At 40.2% G+C, this 16,430-nt stretch overlaps 1 protein-coding gene across 6 annotated transcripts in view; it reads left to right on the top strand.

Moving 5' to 3' along the window:
• Positions 1-16,430, top strand: part of PBRM1 (polybromo 1) — a 196,262-nt gene that overhangs the window by 7,131 nt on the left and 172,701 nt on the right. The window lies entirely within an intron of this gene.

A 16,430-nucleotide genomic window follows, 5' to 3' on the forward strand; every position in this document is an offset into this window, starting at 1 on the left:
TAGAGGACAGGCAGAAATTTCCTGGGGAAAAAATGCTCCAGGGTTTAGGACACCAGGGGAAGGCTGGACTTTGCCCAGAAGAGAGAAGGGCAAAGGAAAAATATCTTGATGGCAAAACTATAATTAAAGTTGCAAGTACACACAAAGGAGGCCTCAAGGATCCTCCTCTCCAGGAAACTGGAGAGAGAGAGGGACACAGCCTAAGGCTGACTCAGCTTTTGACCCACAGATTTGTTCTGCTGTCTCAGAAGCCCTTACAGGCCAGGAGGGGCTGCATCATTGTTTGCATTGGGAGTCCACATGGGACTAAAGAGATCGGGTCCTCTCAATCTCCCTTTCTACAAGACTGGTTGTTGGGGACCCAGAGGGGAGTGGAATTATTTCCTACCCAGGATAAGAGAGAAGGCTACCAGCAAAGGTTGGAGAACTGTCTCTGAGAAAGTTTGATTTGCAAGGCTCTTAGCCTCCAGGCAGGATCTATTCTCTGTCTCATTGATCCATCCCTGTTGCAGCAAGCACAGGCTTTGAACTCCCACAGGCTTTGAAATGAGAGGCATGACAAAGAGCACCATCTGCTGGCAGACCAAGTATCTGCATGTGAAGACATAAGAGGCGTTTTCCAGCCTTTACAGCCTCCCTCCCCAAGGCCCTTGGAAGTGGGTCTGCAGCTCATTACTGGATCCAGGGCACAGATCTGAGCAACTGGTAAAGACAATCCTAAAGATCCAGAGGAGGTTGAATCAAGAAACAACAGCAGTAACACACAGCCTCCCCCCACTAAATCCCTATGAAAGAGAGAGAAGTTGAGCATCTGAGTAATCTCACCATCATAATCAGATGCCTAGACATCAGCAAAAAATTACAGGCCATGCTAAGAAAAGGGAAGAAATGGCCCAAGCAAAGGAATATATCAAAGCCCCAGATTTGAGACCTCAAATCAACGAGATTCATACAAATTCCCAAAGTCAAATTAATGAGTTGAAAGACAATATGACTAAAGAGATAAAGGACATCAGAGAGACACTGAGTGAGCACAAAGAATAGAAAAATAACAGAGCTTATAGGAATGAACGACATGATAGGTGGGATCAAAAACACATTACAGGCATACAACAGCAGACTCAAAATTATAGAACAAAAAATAAGTGATCCACAAATAGAACAGCTGAAATTGAAGAGAGTAGAATAGAGAAAAGAATGGAAAACATTGAGCAGGGGCCCAGGGGGTCTAATGATAACACAAAGCACAACAACATAGGGTCTTGGGAGTTCCAGAAGGAGGAGAGAAGGGAAAAGAGGCAGAAAGACTATCTGAGGAAATAATGGCTGAAAACTTCCCAATACTCATTGAAGAAATGAACTTACATGACCAAGAAGCACAGTGTACCCCAATCAGAATAAATCCAAATAGACCTACTCCAAGATACATACTACTCAGAATGTCAAGACATCAAAGATAAAGAGAAAATTCTGAGAACAGCAAGGGAGAAGCAAACCATCACAAGGGGCACCCAGCGAGACTTAGTGTGGATTTCTCATCAGAAACCACCATAGTGATGTTAGTGAGGATAGTGATATGATACAATTAGAATACTAAAAGAAAAAAAAAATTTGCCAGCTGAGAATACTTTATCCGGCACAGCTCTCCTTCAAAAATGAATGAGAGTTTAAAATATTTACAAACAAAGAGAGTTCATAAAAAAGAATCCATCTTTGCAAGAAACATTAAAGAGCCTTACAGCCTAAAAGAAAAAGGAGAGTTTTGGAGGAGAGTTTAGGAGGCAAGAATAGGAGGAAGGACAACCAAAAAAGTAAAAAGATGAAAATAAGATATGACATATGAAAACCAAGAATAAAATGGAGAAGTAAACAATACATCTACAGTAATATCATTGAGCGTGAATGGATTAAACTCCCCAGCCAAAAGATATAGGCTGACAAAATGGATAAACATGAGCCATCCCTATGCTGCCTATAAGAGACTCACCTTAGACTCAGGGTTACAAACCAACTCAAAGTAAAGGCTTGGAAAAAGATATTCCATGCAAACTAACCAAAAAAGAGTAGGGGTAACTATACTAATATGGGACAACACAGACTTTAAATCCAAAAAGGTTTTGAGAAACAAAAAACCCCTATATATTAATAAAAGGGACAGGAAGAAGTAGTAGTCATAAATGTCTGTGTACCTAACCAGGGCACCCCAAAATACTTGAGGCAAACTCTGGCAAAACTGAGGGAAAAATAGACATCTCTACAATAATAGTTGTAGACTAACACACGATTCAGAAAGAACAGTTGGACAGAAGATGAACAAAGAAACAGAAAACTTGAATAATATGATAAATAAGCTAGACCTAACAGACATATACAGAACATCCCAGATCAGTGAATTTATGTTCTTCTCAAGCGCTGACGGATCTTTTTCCAGGATAGACTACATGTCAGGTCACAAGGAGGTTTCAATAAATATAAAAAGATAGAAATTATACACAGATCATAATGAAATAAAACGAGAAATCAGTAATAGGAAAACGGGAAATTCGCATATGTGTGTGAACTGAACAACACACTCCTAAACAATCAGTGGGTTAGAGAAGAAATTATAAGTGAAATTAGTAACTATTGAAATGAATGAAAATGAGAATACAACTTATCAAAACGTATGGGAAACAGCAAAGGCAGTGCTGAGAGGGAAATTTAAAGCCCTGAACACTTGTATTTAGAAAGAAGAAAGAGCTAAATTCAAAGTCCTAGCTGAACAACTGGAAAAACTAGAAGAATAACAGGAACCCATTCCTAAATTAGCAGGAGGAGAGAAATAATAAAGGTTAGAGCATAAATACATGAAATTGAGAATAGAAAACCAGTAGAGAAAAGAACAAAGTCAAAAGCTACTTCTTAGAGAAGATCAATAAAATTGACAAACCCTTAGCTATAGTAACAAAGAAAAAAAGAGAAAATGCAAATAAATAAAATCAGAAATGAAAGGGGGGAAGTTACAGTTGACCCCACAGAAATAAAGAAGATCATAAGAGAATGTTCTGAGAAACTGTATGCAAGTGAGCTAAACAGCCTGGACAAAATGGACAAATTCCTAGAAATGCACAAATAACTTACACTGATACTACAAGAAATACAAGACTTAACAAACCACATTTAAAAAGATTGAATCAGGGAAGCAGACATGGCTCAACTGATAGAGCATCTACCTACCATATGGAGGGTCCAAGGGTTCGATACCCAGGGCCTCCTGACCCGTGTGGTAAGCTGGCACACATGCAGTGCTGACACGTGCAAGGAGTGCCCTGCCACACAGGGGTGCCCCCACATAGGAGAGCCCCACGTGCAAGAAGTGTGTCCTTTAAGGAGAGCCACCCCACGTGAAAAAAATGGAGCCTGCCCAGGAATGACACCACACACATGGAGAGCTGACACAGCAAGATGAGATAACAAGAAAAAGAGATGCAGTTTCCTAGTGCCGCCTGACAATGCAAGCGGACAAGAAGAACACACAGCAAATGGACACAGAACAGACAATGAGGGGAAAGGGGAAATAAATAACATGAATTTTTAAAAAAAGATGGAAAAAAAATATTGAAGCAGTCATCAAAAATTTCCCCAAAAAATAAAAATCCAGGACCAGATGGCTTCATAAGTGAATTCTACCAATCATTTCAAGACAAATTAACACCAATCCTGTTTGAACTCTTCCAAAATATTGAATGGATATAAAATTTTCTAACACATTTTATGAAGCTAGCATCACTGTAATACCAAAGCCAGTTTGGTTACAACAAGGAAAGAAAATTTCAGATCATTCTCTCTAATGAACATAGATGCAGAAATTCTATGCAAAATACTTGCAAATAAAATTCAACGGCATATCAAAAGAATTATACACCATGACTAAGTAGAATTTATTTCTGGTATGGAAGAGTGGTTCAATTGATAAGAAAATCAATTAATGTAATACATCACATTAACAAATTGAAGGAAGAAACCCATATGATCATCATGATGCAGAAAAGGCATTTGACAAAATCATGAACACTTTCTTGATAAAAACATTTCAAAAGATAGGAGCAGAAGGAAAATTCCTCAATATGATAAAGAGCATGTATGAAAAACCCACAACCAACATATACTCAATGGAGAAAAATCAAAAGCTTCCCCTTTAAGATTTGAGTAAGACAAGGTTATCTACTGTCACCATGTTGTTCAACATTGTGCTAGAAGCTCTAGCTAAACCAATTAGATTTTTAAAAAAATGCATCCAGATAGGAAAAAAATTAATGCTCTATTTGTGGATGACGTAATCCAATATTTAGAAAATTCTGAAATGTCTATAACAAAACTATCTAAACAAAGCATTTAGGTCATCAAAGTGGCAGGATACCAGATCAACACACAAAAATCAGTAATGTTTCTGTACAGTAGTACTGAACAATCTGAGGAAGAAATCAGGAAAAATTCCATTGACAATAGCAACACAAATATTCAGCTACCTAGGAATCAGTATAACCAGTGAAGTATACTATATGGAGAAAACTATAAAACGTTGCTATAAGAAATCAAAGAGGGAACAGCAACAATCCCCCAAGTGCAACGAAAAAGACCAAAAAAGAATGAAGGTCCAACAATGAGCCCTTGATACTAATGACTATGCTTGTGAGCCTGTGCACCTGAAATAAGAACATGGCCTAGAGCTGCAGGGTACCTAAAAGTTACCTCCTGAGAGCCTCCGTGTTGCTCAAATGTGGCCAGTCTTGAAGCCAAACTCAGCACATAAATGCATTGCCTTCCCCCCAGCGTGGGACATGACTCCCGGGGATGAGCCTCCCTGGCACCGAGGGATTACTATCAAGTACCAGCTGATGATGTAACTAGAAAATGACCTTGAATAAAAGGGTCATCTCGGACCAGTAGAATATCTCAGTCTACATATAATACCAGAATTAAAAATGCATTTTGACTTGAATCAAAGGGGGGAAATGGAAAGGACAAATGAGATTATATGGCTATGAGTCTCCAAAAAGAGCTGGGAGGTTATCAGAGGGGTTGCCCTTATGCACACCTCAGCAGAGTCCCAGAGACAGATAAAGTAGATACAACCCCAGGTATTGGTTCTTCTGAGGGCTACAGAGACCCACAGGTTCTATGGTCATGGCAGATGGAGTTCAGTGCCATGTCAGTTGGCCCTACTTTGGAGTTTGTGTTTCTGTGTGATGGAGCTGGACTCAGATGTGATCTTTGTCCACAAGCCTCTCCTGTTACTTTTACAAGAACTGTAATTGGTGCTGGGGTTTAATATATACCCAGGGGACCTGAGTCTCTGGACTGACCATGTGATAGCCAGGCCCTGAGCCTCAACAGACTTCAGCTCCTAAACTCTGTTTTATTGGACTTACCCCACTTGGCTAACGTGGAGTTGAAGAAGGTCAGCCATCACACCAGTGAGCCAAGAGTGCCTACAGCTGAAAGGAGGATTTCATCCAGCATGCATGTGGAATCTAAGGCCCCTCTTGATATAGATGTGGAGTGGACACAACCATTCCAAGGTCCACAGGATGGAGGAATAGAGTATGGATTAGAGTGGACTTACTGATATTCTATTCATGAACTATTGTGATTAGTAATTGAAGAAAATGTGGCATTGGTGTGGAGAAAGTAGCCATGGTGGCTGCTGGGGGTAAGGAATGGGAGGAAGAAATGAGATGTGGGGGCATTTTTGGGACTTGGAGTTGTCCTAGATGGTGCTACAGGGACAGTTACTGGACATTGTGTGTCCTCCCATGGCCCACTGGGTGGAATGTGGGAGAGTGTGAGCTATGATGTGGACCATTGACCATGAGGTGCAGCGGTGCTGAGAGATGTATTCACCAAATGCAATGAATGTCTCATGATGATGGAGGAGATTGTTGTTATGGGGGGAGGATTGGGGTGAGAGGAGTGGAGGGTATATGGGGACCTCATATTTTTTGAATGTAATATTAAAAAAATAAAGACAAAAAAAATCTACAAACATTTAATACCATAATGCTCTTTTATTTGAGGGTTTAGTAAAACACAATTTTTAAACCCTTCGAGGTTAACTTAGCTGTAAGATATATATATATATGTTTAAATTTTTCCTTTTTTTTGTAAAATTAGAAATGTAATACAATATTTTTAGAATAAGGAAATTAATAAAAAAGTGAAAGAAAAAAAAAAAGAAGACCTAAACAAATGGAAAGACATTCCATGTTCATGGATTGGAAGACTCAATATCATGAAGATATCAATTCTACTCAAACAGATTTATAGATTAAATGCAATAACAATGAAAGTTGCAACAGCCTACTTTCAGAAATAGAAAGGGCATTACCAAATTTATTTGGAAAGAAAGTGCACCTGAATAACCAAGAGCATTCTAAAAAAGAAGAGCAATATGGGAGGAATGTCACTGACTGAGCTTGAAACATAATTCAGAACTCCTTGGTCATAACAGAATGGTCTTGGCATAAGATAGACAAATTGATCAGCAGAATAGAATTGAGAGTCCAGAAATAAACCATCACCTCTGTGGCCACCTGTTTTAAACAAACCTACCAAGTCCATGTTAACAGGACAAAACAGTCTCTTCAACAAATGTGATGGGAGAACTGGATATCCATAACCAAAAGAATGAAAGCGGACCCCTATCTCACTCCCTATACGAGAATCAACTCAAAATGGATCAAAGACCTAAATATAAAAGCCAGGACCATAAAACTACCAGAAGAAAATATATGGAAACATCTTCAACATCTTGTGGAAGGCGGTGGTTTCTTTATACCCGAAACATGAGCAACAAAAGAAAAAAATTGAGAAATGTGATCTCCTTTAAAATTAAATACTTTTGCACCTCAAAGGACTTTTTAGAAAGGGTGAAAAGGTAGCTGACTCAATGGGAGAAAACATTTGGAAAGCATATATCCAACAAAGGTTTAATATCCATGATATATAAAGAAAAACTGTAACTCAACAATAAAGAGACAAATGACCCATTTTAAAAATGGGCTAAAGACTTAGGTAGACATTTGTCCAGAGAAGAGATGGCAATAAAACACATGAAAAAAGGTTCAGCATCACTAATAATAGGGAAATGTAAATCAAAACTACAGTAAAATATCATTTTGCACCTACTAAAATGGCCACTATTAAAAAGACAGATAAAAAACAAAACAAAACAAAAAACTGTTAAGTGTTGAAGAGGATGTGGCAAGACAGGAATACTTATTCACCGTTGGTGAGAATGCAGATTGATACAGCCACTGAGGCAGATTATTTGACAGTTCCTTAAGACGCTGAATATAGATTTGCCATGTGACCTGGCAATCCACTCCTGGGTATAAACTCAGTACCGAGAGCAGTGACATGAACAGACATCTGCACAATGATGTTCATATCCACATATTCACAGTTGCCGAAAGATGGAAACAATGCAGGTGTCCATCAACCAATGAATGGATAAACAAATTGTGGTATATACATATGATGGAATATTATGCAGCTGTAAGAAAAAATGAAGTCATGAAGCATATGACAACGTAGATGAACCTGGAGGACATTATATTGAGGAAGGAAACCAGACACTAAAGGACAAATACTGTATGATTGCGCTGTTATGAACTAAATATTTTGTGTAATCTGATGAAGTTAATGATTAGAATATAGGTCACCAGAAGATAGAAAGAGGTTAGAGAATGGAAAGCTGAGGATGAACTTGTGCAGAATTGGTAAGAAGGTTGTTAATCTTTGGAAATGAATAGGAAAGGTGTAAGCACAACATAGTGTTTGTAACTAGCAGTGCTGTTTTATGGGTATAACAGTGGTCAAAAGGGATAGTCTAAGGTCATGTATATTACTAGACTAAAAGCTAAAATAACATGAAATGTACAGCATCGTAAAACCTCATGTGGGGAAGCGGACTTGGCCCAGTGGATAGGGCGTCCGCCTACCACATGGGAGGTCCGCGGTTCAAACCCGGGACCTCCTTGACCCATGTGGAGCTGGCCCATGTGCAGCGCTGATGCGTGCAAGGAGTGCCCTGCCACACAGGGGTGTCCCTCCGTGTAGGGGAGCCCCACGTGCAAGGAGTGCACCCTGCCGTAAGGAGAACCGCCCAGCGCGAATGAGGATGCAGCCTGCCCAGGAATGGCGCTGCACACACGGAGAGCTGACACAGCAAGATGACGCAACAAAGAGAGACACAGCTTCCCAGTGCTGCTGACAAGAATACAAGCGGACACAGAACACACAGTGAATGAACACAGAGAGCAGACAACTAGGCGGGGAAGAGATAAATAAAAATCTTTTAAAAAAATAAAAAAAATAAAAAAAAATAAAACCTCATGTGAATTATGGCATATATAAGACCGCTTTTCTTTGAAAGTGAACAAATGTATGTTAATGTTACGAGATGTTACTATCAGGCAAAAAAACCAGCATGACATTTATGCTAATTGAAAGAAACCATACACAAAGTACTACATATTGTGTGATTCCATTTAAATAAAATGTAAATATAAATCAGTTTATAAAGATGAAATTAGATTAGCTGTTATGTAGGGCTGGAGAAAGAGGGATTGAAGAATAAATCTTAAGGGGTGTGGAGTTTTTCTTTCTGTAGTAATGAAATTTTTCTAAAATTTTTTGTGAAGATGAATGTACAACATTGCGATCATACTAAAAGCCATTGATTATACACTTTGAATAGATCGTATGGTATATGAATATAACTCAGTAAAACTGCTCTAAATCTAAAAAACAACATAACAAAAAAAATCCCTGGCAATTGAAACTATTTGGTCTGCAAACATACATGAGTGTGGTATAAAGAATAATGTCCACCAAATATGTCCACATTCTAATCTCTGGAAACTGAATATGTTAGATTACATGGCAGAGGAGAATTGAGGTTGTTAATCAAGGGACATTGACATAGGGAGAGTGTCCTTGATTATTCTGGTGACCCCATTTTAATTCTTAGGGTCCTTAAATGGGAGGAGATGGGCAGAAGAGTCAGGGAGCGAGTTGAAGGTGCTGGTGTTGAAGGTGAGGAAGGATGCTACAAGCCTAAGAATGCAGGTAGCCTCCAAAAGGTGGTAAAGGCAAGGAAGTAGGTTATAACCTACAGCCTCCAGAAGGAACACACCTGCTTGTCTCTTGATTTTAGCCTTGCAAGACCTATTTTGGATTTCTGATCTCCAGAACTGTAAGAAAATTAATTTGTGGAGTTTTTTTTTTTTTTAAGGAGGCACCGGGTATTGAACCTGGGACCTCATACATGGGAAGCAGGCACTCAACCAACTGAGCTATACCCACTCCTCAATTTGTGTTTTTTTTTTTTTTTTTTAAGATTTTATTTTATTTATTTAATCCCCCCCTCCCCCCGGTTATCTGTTCTCTGTGTCTATTTGCTGCATCTTGTTTCTGTGTCCGCTTCTGTTGAAGTCAGCGGCACGGGGAGTGTGGGCGGCGCCATTCCTGGACAGGCTGCTCTTTCTTTCGCGCTGGGCGGCTCTCCTTATGGGGCACACTCCTTGCGCGTGGGGCTCCCCTACACGGGGGACACCCCTGCGTGGCAGGGCGCTCCTTGCGCGCATCAGCACTGCGCATGGGCCAGCTCCAAACGGGTCAAGGAGGCCCGGGGTTTGAACCGCAGACCTCCCATGTGGTAGACGGACGCCCTAACCACTGGGCCAAGTCCATTTCCCAATTTGTGTTGTTTTAAGTCACTAAGTTAATTTGTTACAGCAGCAATAGAAATTAATACAATGAGTTAACTGAAGATTTAGATCCATATGAGATTGTTGATGCCAGAGTGGGTAGTTAGCAAGCTCCAGGTTGAGCTGAAATCAACGTATCACCTCAAGTTTTAGAGCCACAGAGAATGCATTGTCAGCATCTTGAACTAGGAGAGCTCTGCAAATAAGGCATGGCCAAGAAAGAAGGGCTCTTTTTAAAATGAGAGGAATGTCTCCAAATTTGAGGTAATCATTAACAGGCATCTAAAAGAAATTGTCACTTAATTAGCTTATGATAATAAAAGGCCATGTTTTCTGTTTAACACATAGTACAGACAATGCCAAACACTTTTAGACATTATCTTTTTTAAACCTGGGATTAGAGCTACACAATCTGCCAATCCCTACTTTGAAATACTCTCAGACTTAGAGGATAGTTACAGAACAGAGAACTCCAATATACCATACCCCCTGCCATATACCCATATCCATCAATTTTAATATTTTTCCACATTTGCCCTATCATTCCATCTGTCTGTCAGTATGTCTATATCAGTCATTTTTCTAAATTCTTGAGTATAGGTTGTGTAAATCATGCTTCTTGAACACTTACACTGCCATGTGCATTTATTTATTTTGTTTAGCAGTTTTATTGAGATATATTCATATACCATACAATTTATATATTTACTAAGAACAAGGATATGCATTTTGTAACCACCTTAATGCATTTATCTAGTTCAAAAAATTTAACATTGAAATAAAACTTAGTCTATTTTCTAATTTTTTCATATCTTTCCTATCTCAACCTTTCCCCAGCATACCATTCAGTAGAAATCACATTCACAATGTTGTAGTATCCTCACCACCATCCTTTACTAAAACTTTCCCATCTCCCAAACAAGAAACCCTAAACTCATTATGCTTTAACTCCCTGCCTATCCCCCCACCCCCACCCCCCAACCTTTTGTCTCTGCGAGCTTGCATACTCACCAGTATTGTCTTTGTTGTTATCATGGGGCTTAAATTTAATATCCTAAATCTATAGTTATCTTTTTTTTAATACCTACTTAATAGTATATACAAGCTATGTTCCTATACCCTTCCATTCTGTCACCTTTGTATAATTCTTGTCACAAATTACATGTTTATACACGATGGGCTCAAAATCACTGATTTATCATTACATTTCAATTATTTGACTTTTAGATCCTGTAAGAAGTAAAAATTAGAGCTACAAACCAAAAATACCATAGTGCTAGCATTTATATTTACTCATGTCGTTACCTTCACCAGAGATCTTTATTTCTTCTTATTTATAATAGGCTTTGACCTATTATCTCTTGTCCTTTCTTTTCAATCTACAGAGCTCTCTTTGGAATCTCAGATAGAGCTGGTCTAATGTTGGTGAACTGCCTCCACTTTTGTTCGTCTGGGAATGTCTTAATCTCTCCCTGATTTTTGCTAGAGTTTTGCCGGATATAGAATTCTTGGTTGACAATTTTTTGCTTTCAGCACTTTAAATATGTCATCCGACTGCCTTCTTGCCTCTTTGGATTCCATTTAAAAATTAGCACTTGTTCCTTTTGAGGCTCCGTTGTACATGGCATATTCTCTCTTGTGGCTTTCAGAATTCTCTAAGTCGTTTGATAGTTTGACTGAGGTGTGGGTTTATCCTGTTTGGAGTTTGTTGAGTGTCTTTGATGTGTATATTCATGTCTTTCATTAAATTTAGGAAGTTTATAGCCATTATTTCTTCTTTTTTTAAGATTTATTTCTTTTGTTTCCCGCCCACCCCCCCCACCCCCAATTTTCTGCTGTGTCTGTTTGCTGTGTGCTTTTCTGCGTCTGCTTGCATTATCCGGTGGCACTGGAAAACTGCGTCTCTTTTTTGTTGTGTCATCTTGCTGCATCAGCTCTCTGTGTGTGCAGCACCACTCCTGGGCAGGCTGTGCTTTTTTTCACGTGGGGGCACACCTCGCGTGTGGGGCTCCCCTACACGGGACACCCCTGCGTGGCACGGCACTCCCTGCACACTGCAGTACTGCACGTGGGCCAGCTTGCCACACAGGTCAGGAGGCCCTGGGGCTCAAACCCTGGACCCTCCATATGGTAGATGGATGCTCTATCAATTGAGCCACATCTACTTCCCAGCCATTATTTCTTTGAATATTCCCTGCCCCTTTATGTTTATTATTTTCCTGATTTCCTTTGAAGTCTTTGTCTGGTATGTCCTAGGTATAAGGGCTCCTCATTGATAATTTTTGGTGTTTTATTTTGTTCCTTTGCATGGACTGTTGTCTCCTGTTTCTTCACGTGCTATCTAATCTTTTGTTGTAACCTAGATATTTTGATATTTTAATATGTTATTGCTCAAGCTTAGACACTGAGGTATCAGTTTCTTAAGCTTGTTTCCAGCAAGTGTTATGACAGATCTTTCCTTGAATGCCAGGAGTTAATAACCAAAAATAAAAATAAAATAAAATAAAAAAGAATGCACCTTTCCCAGTCTTTGCAGATTGACCTGAGTGTTCTCCTTCAGGGCCTACCCATACAATATTTGTTGAGTAGCTCCAGGCCAAAGCGTGGGGGCCCCCTGATCCTTTTTGTGCACACATCTTGTCTAGTCTTGGCCAGGTATGTTTGGCTCTAGAAATTCCCATTTACATGGTTCCTAATGTCCCGTCTTCCCTAGGAGACAGTTTCCTCCTGGTCTCTGGCACTCCCTGTATATCCTACAGCCAGCAATCCCATGCCCCAGGCAGGATGACTTGAATGCTATACCACAGCATTCTGTAGGAGAGCTCTGGGAACTGCCTTCTACACACAGGGCAAGTTCTGGGACAGAGAGTCCCTCAAAGTCCCTCTGAGATGGCCAGATTGGGCCAGACATACATGCTCCCTGCATGTGTACAAGGATTACTCTGCTCTCTCTGGAACCGGGACTAGGGATCTGTACTGGGACTGTGGGCCAACTCCACGTGAAGCTGGTGAGGGGAAGGGGCAGGGATAGCCAGGGCCACCAAGATCCTACCACTGGGAAGCGGACTTGGCCCAATGGATAGGGCATCCGCCTACCACATAGGAGGTCCACGGTTCAAACCCCGAGCTTCCTTGACCCGTGTGGAGCTGGTGCATGCACATTGCTGATGCGCACAAGGAGTTCCGTGCCATGCAGGGGTGTCCCATGTAGGGGAGCCCCACGCTCAAGGAGTGTGCCCTGTAAGGCTAGCTGCCCAGTGCAAAAGAAAGCACAGCCTGCCCAGGAATGGTGCTGCACACATGAAGAGCTGACACAACAAGATGATGCGACAAAAAAAACCACAGATTCCCGGTGCCGCTGATAAGGATAGAAGCGGTCATAGAAGAACACACAGCGAATGGGGGCAGGGAAGGGGAGAAAAATAAATAAAAAATAAATCTTTTTTAAAAAAAATCCTACCACTTATTTTTTTTTAAAGATTTATTTATTTCTCCCCCCCTTCCCCGTTCCCCCTGTTGTCTGCTCTCTTGTGTCCATTCGCTGTGTGTTCTTCTGTGTCTGCTTGTATTCTCATTAGGCAGCTCCCGGAATGGATCCTGGGACCTTCCAGAGTGGGAGAGAGGTGATTACTCTCTTGCGCCACCTCTACTCCCTGTTCTGATACGTCTTCTTATTTTCTCTCCTCTGTGTCTCTTGTTGCACCATCTTGCTGCACCAACATAGATGTTGGCCGGCACTCCTGCCGTGCAGCTTTCCCATGCTGGGTGGCATTCCCATGCAGGGTGGCACTCCTGCAAGGGGAGGCATTCCTTCATGGACTGGCATTCCGTGTGGGCTAGCTCACCACATGGGCCAGCTTGCCTTCACCAGGAGTCCCTGGGCATCAAACCCTGGACGTCCTATATGGTAGACAGGAGCCCAATTGGTTGAACTACATCCATTTTACAAGATCCTACCACTCTTAAGTAGCCTTTTTCATGATTTGGCACTTGCTTTGTTATGACATTCTTTAACTGTTTTCTGGAGCTTTGAGAAAGATGTTTCTGCTAGTTCTTGCTGATTGTTCAAAGCCTCCCTGGGGGAACGAAGCCCTGAAGTATCTCACTCCTGCCATCTTGATCAGGGCGCAGTGCCAATCATTGAGATTTTGTTTTGGTTAGTTTATTAGGCTACTTATACTAGGACATCCACATTAATAGTGACTGAAATGAGAGAAATTTTTCTCATGTGAAAATCCTATTCTGTGAAGTCCTCAGAGCCGAGATACTGTCTGCCTCTTTGTTCTGCTATCTTTGGAGTATCATTCTTAATCTGAGAGGTGTGAGATGGCTCACCACCACAGCCACCTTCCAGCCAGTTTAAGGACACTACCTGGATGTGGTATGCTTCAGTTTTTGTATTGGCCAGAATCTAGCTGCAGTGAGGCTAGAGAATCAGGATTTTATTAGCCATGTGACAACTGAGAATGCTGCTGTTCTGGGAAGGAAGGAGAGTGGGTTTGGGGGTAGCAAATTAGCTTTTCAATTCATGGTTTTCAATATATATAGGTTTCTCATTGTAACTCTTTTCTGATTAAAACTGTTAGTCAAGCTTTGGTATGGCCATCATCTTGGCAATGTGCCGTCACGTCTTGTTAAAAGAGAAAAGCTGTTATGAAAGAATATGTACTGCACACTGCTTTAATGTTAAATTTCTATGCATGTGTGCACAGAAATGTGGAAGAATGTTTATAAAACATATCCAAATAGTGCTGTTAACTCTGGGTGGTGGGATCACTTTCACTTTTTTATGCTTCTCTGTGTTGATGTAAGTAGAAAAATTAGTAGAACTATTTCATTTTGAAAGTTGGGGTGGGAGCCCTATTTTAGCCATATTGTGTAGAGTAGAATATTGGGATACTGATCTCCCTTTTGTCTGCATGACAGTTCTGAAAGCTTTTATGAGAAGCCCTCTAATAGTGCTTCCAAAGGACAGTGTTCTCTTTAGGCACATGTGGTCATTTGGTTCTCAGTTGTCTACAAATTCCCTTCCCCCTTTCCCCCAAGCCTGAGAGGCTGCTAAAGTCCATCCTCAGCAAGGAGCAGTAGTCTGCTCCAGGGGGTAGTGGGCCACCTTGAATAATGCTCACCCATAGCTCTGGATGCCACCAACAGACATCCTTGTCACGTCTGCATGGTCCTTTGTGTCACCCACTGAGATCTTTGTGTTCTTATACTTTCTCTGAATAACAGATGGAGTACTTTGTAAAAAAAATTTTTTTAAATTTGTATCATTTATATATGAACATACATAAACAGTAAGTATATAGTAAAGTTGTGAACTTACAAAGCAAACATGCATAACATCATACAAGGTTCCATACATCAACCCTCCACCAATGCTTTGCATTGTCATGAGATGCTTGTTACAAATTATGAAAGAATATTGTCAAAATCTTCTAATATAGTCCTTATATTAGGTGTGTTTTTTTCCCCCAACCCACTCTATTATTATTTTTTAAAAAAATTTTTATGATAGAAGCTGTAAACTTATCAAACAATCATGCACATGTGCAGAATTCCCAAACAACATCCCTCTATCAACACACCACACACCATGGTGGAACATTTGTTACAGATAAGATAATATCATTTGATTGTTACCATGTCCTTAGTGTACATTTGGCTCACATTTTCCATACTGCCCCATTATCAACACAGTACATCTTTGGCATAGATGCCAGAATATTATATTATTACTGCTAACTACAATCCATAGGTCACTCCAGTTATATTTTTCCCATTCTCCACATTCCCACCACCTTGCACTAGTGATATACATTTGCTCTAGCTAACAAAGTATACTCTTGCCTCTGTACCACAACCACAATTCTCATCCACCTCTTGGTTTACTGTGCTATTCAGTTCCTAGATTATGCTCTAGCATTCTGTCATTTGGCATTTATATACCTAGACTACCATTTTCAGCCACATTCCCATTTATAAAATAGCTGTTACTATTTATCATCCACTCTGCATTTCCACACTTTTACATTAAAGCTAATAAAACTTCTACATACATTAAACATCAGGAGTCCATCTCAGTCCTCCTCTTATCACCTTTAAGAATACAACACCTACCACTAGGTCTTGAAGATATTTTCCTATAATTTCTTCTAGAAGCTTTATGGTTCTTTTATTTTCAGGTTTTTGATCCATTTTGAGTTAATTTTTGGATAAGGTGTGAAACAGGGGTCCTCTTTCCTTTCAGCTATGGATATCCAGTTCTTTCAGCACCATTTGTTTTATTTATTTATTTTTTAATTATCTTTTTTTTAAAGTTAATAGATCACACAAAATCAGCACCATTTGTTGAATGGACTGTTCTGCCTGAGCTGTGTGGGGGTGACAAGCTAGTCAAAAATCACTTGACCATACATGTGAGGGTCTGTTTCTGAACCATCAGTTTGGTTCCATTGGTCTATGTGTCTGTCTTTATGCCAGTACCATGCTGTTTTTACCACTGTAGATAGGTAATATGATTTAAAGTCTGGAAATGAGAGTTCGCGTTTCCTTTTCATGATGTTCCTGGCTATTCAGGACCCCTTACCCTTCCAAATAAATTTGAAAATCGTGTTTTCAAGTTAAAAAAAAAAATTTTTTTTTAATTTATTTCTCTCGACTCCCCCCCCCCCCCAA

The sequence above is a fragment of the Dasypus novemcinctus genome, unplaced genomic scaffold (assembly GCF_030445035.2).
Source record: "Dasypus novemcinctus isolate mDasNov1 unplaced genomic scaffold, mDasNov1.1.hap2 scaffold_157, whole genome shotgun sequence".
Classification (NCBI taxonomy): domain Eukaryota; kingdom Metazoa; phylum Chordata; class Mammalia; order Cingulata; family Dasypodidae; genus Dasypus; species Dasypus novemcinctus.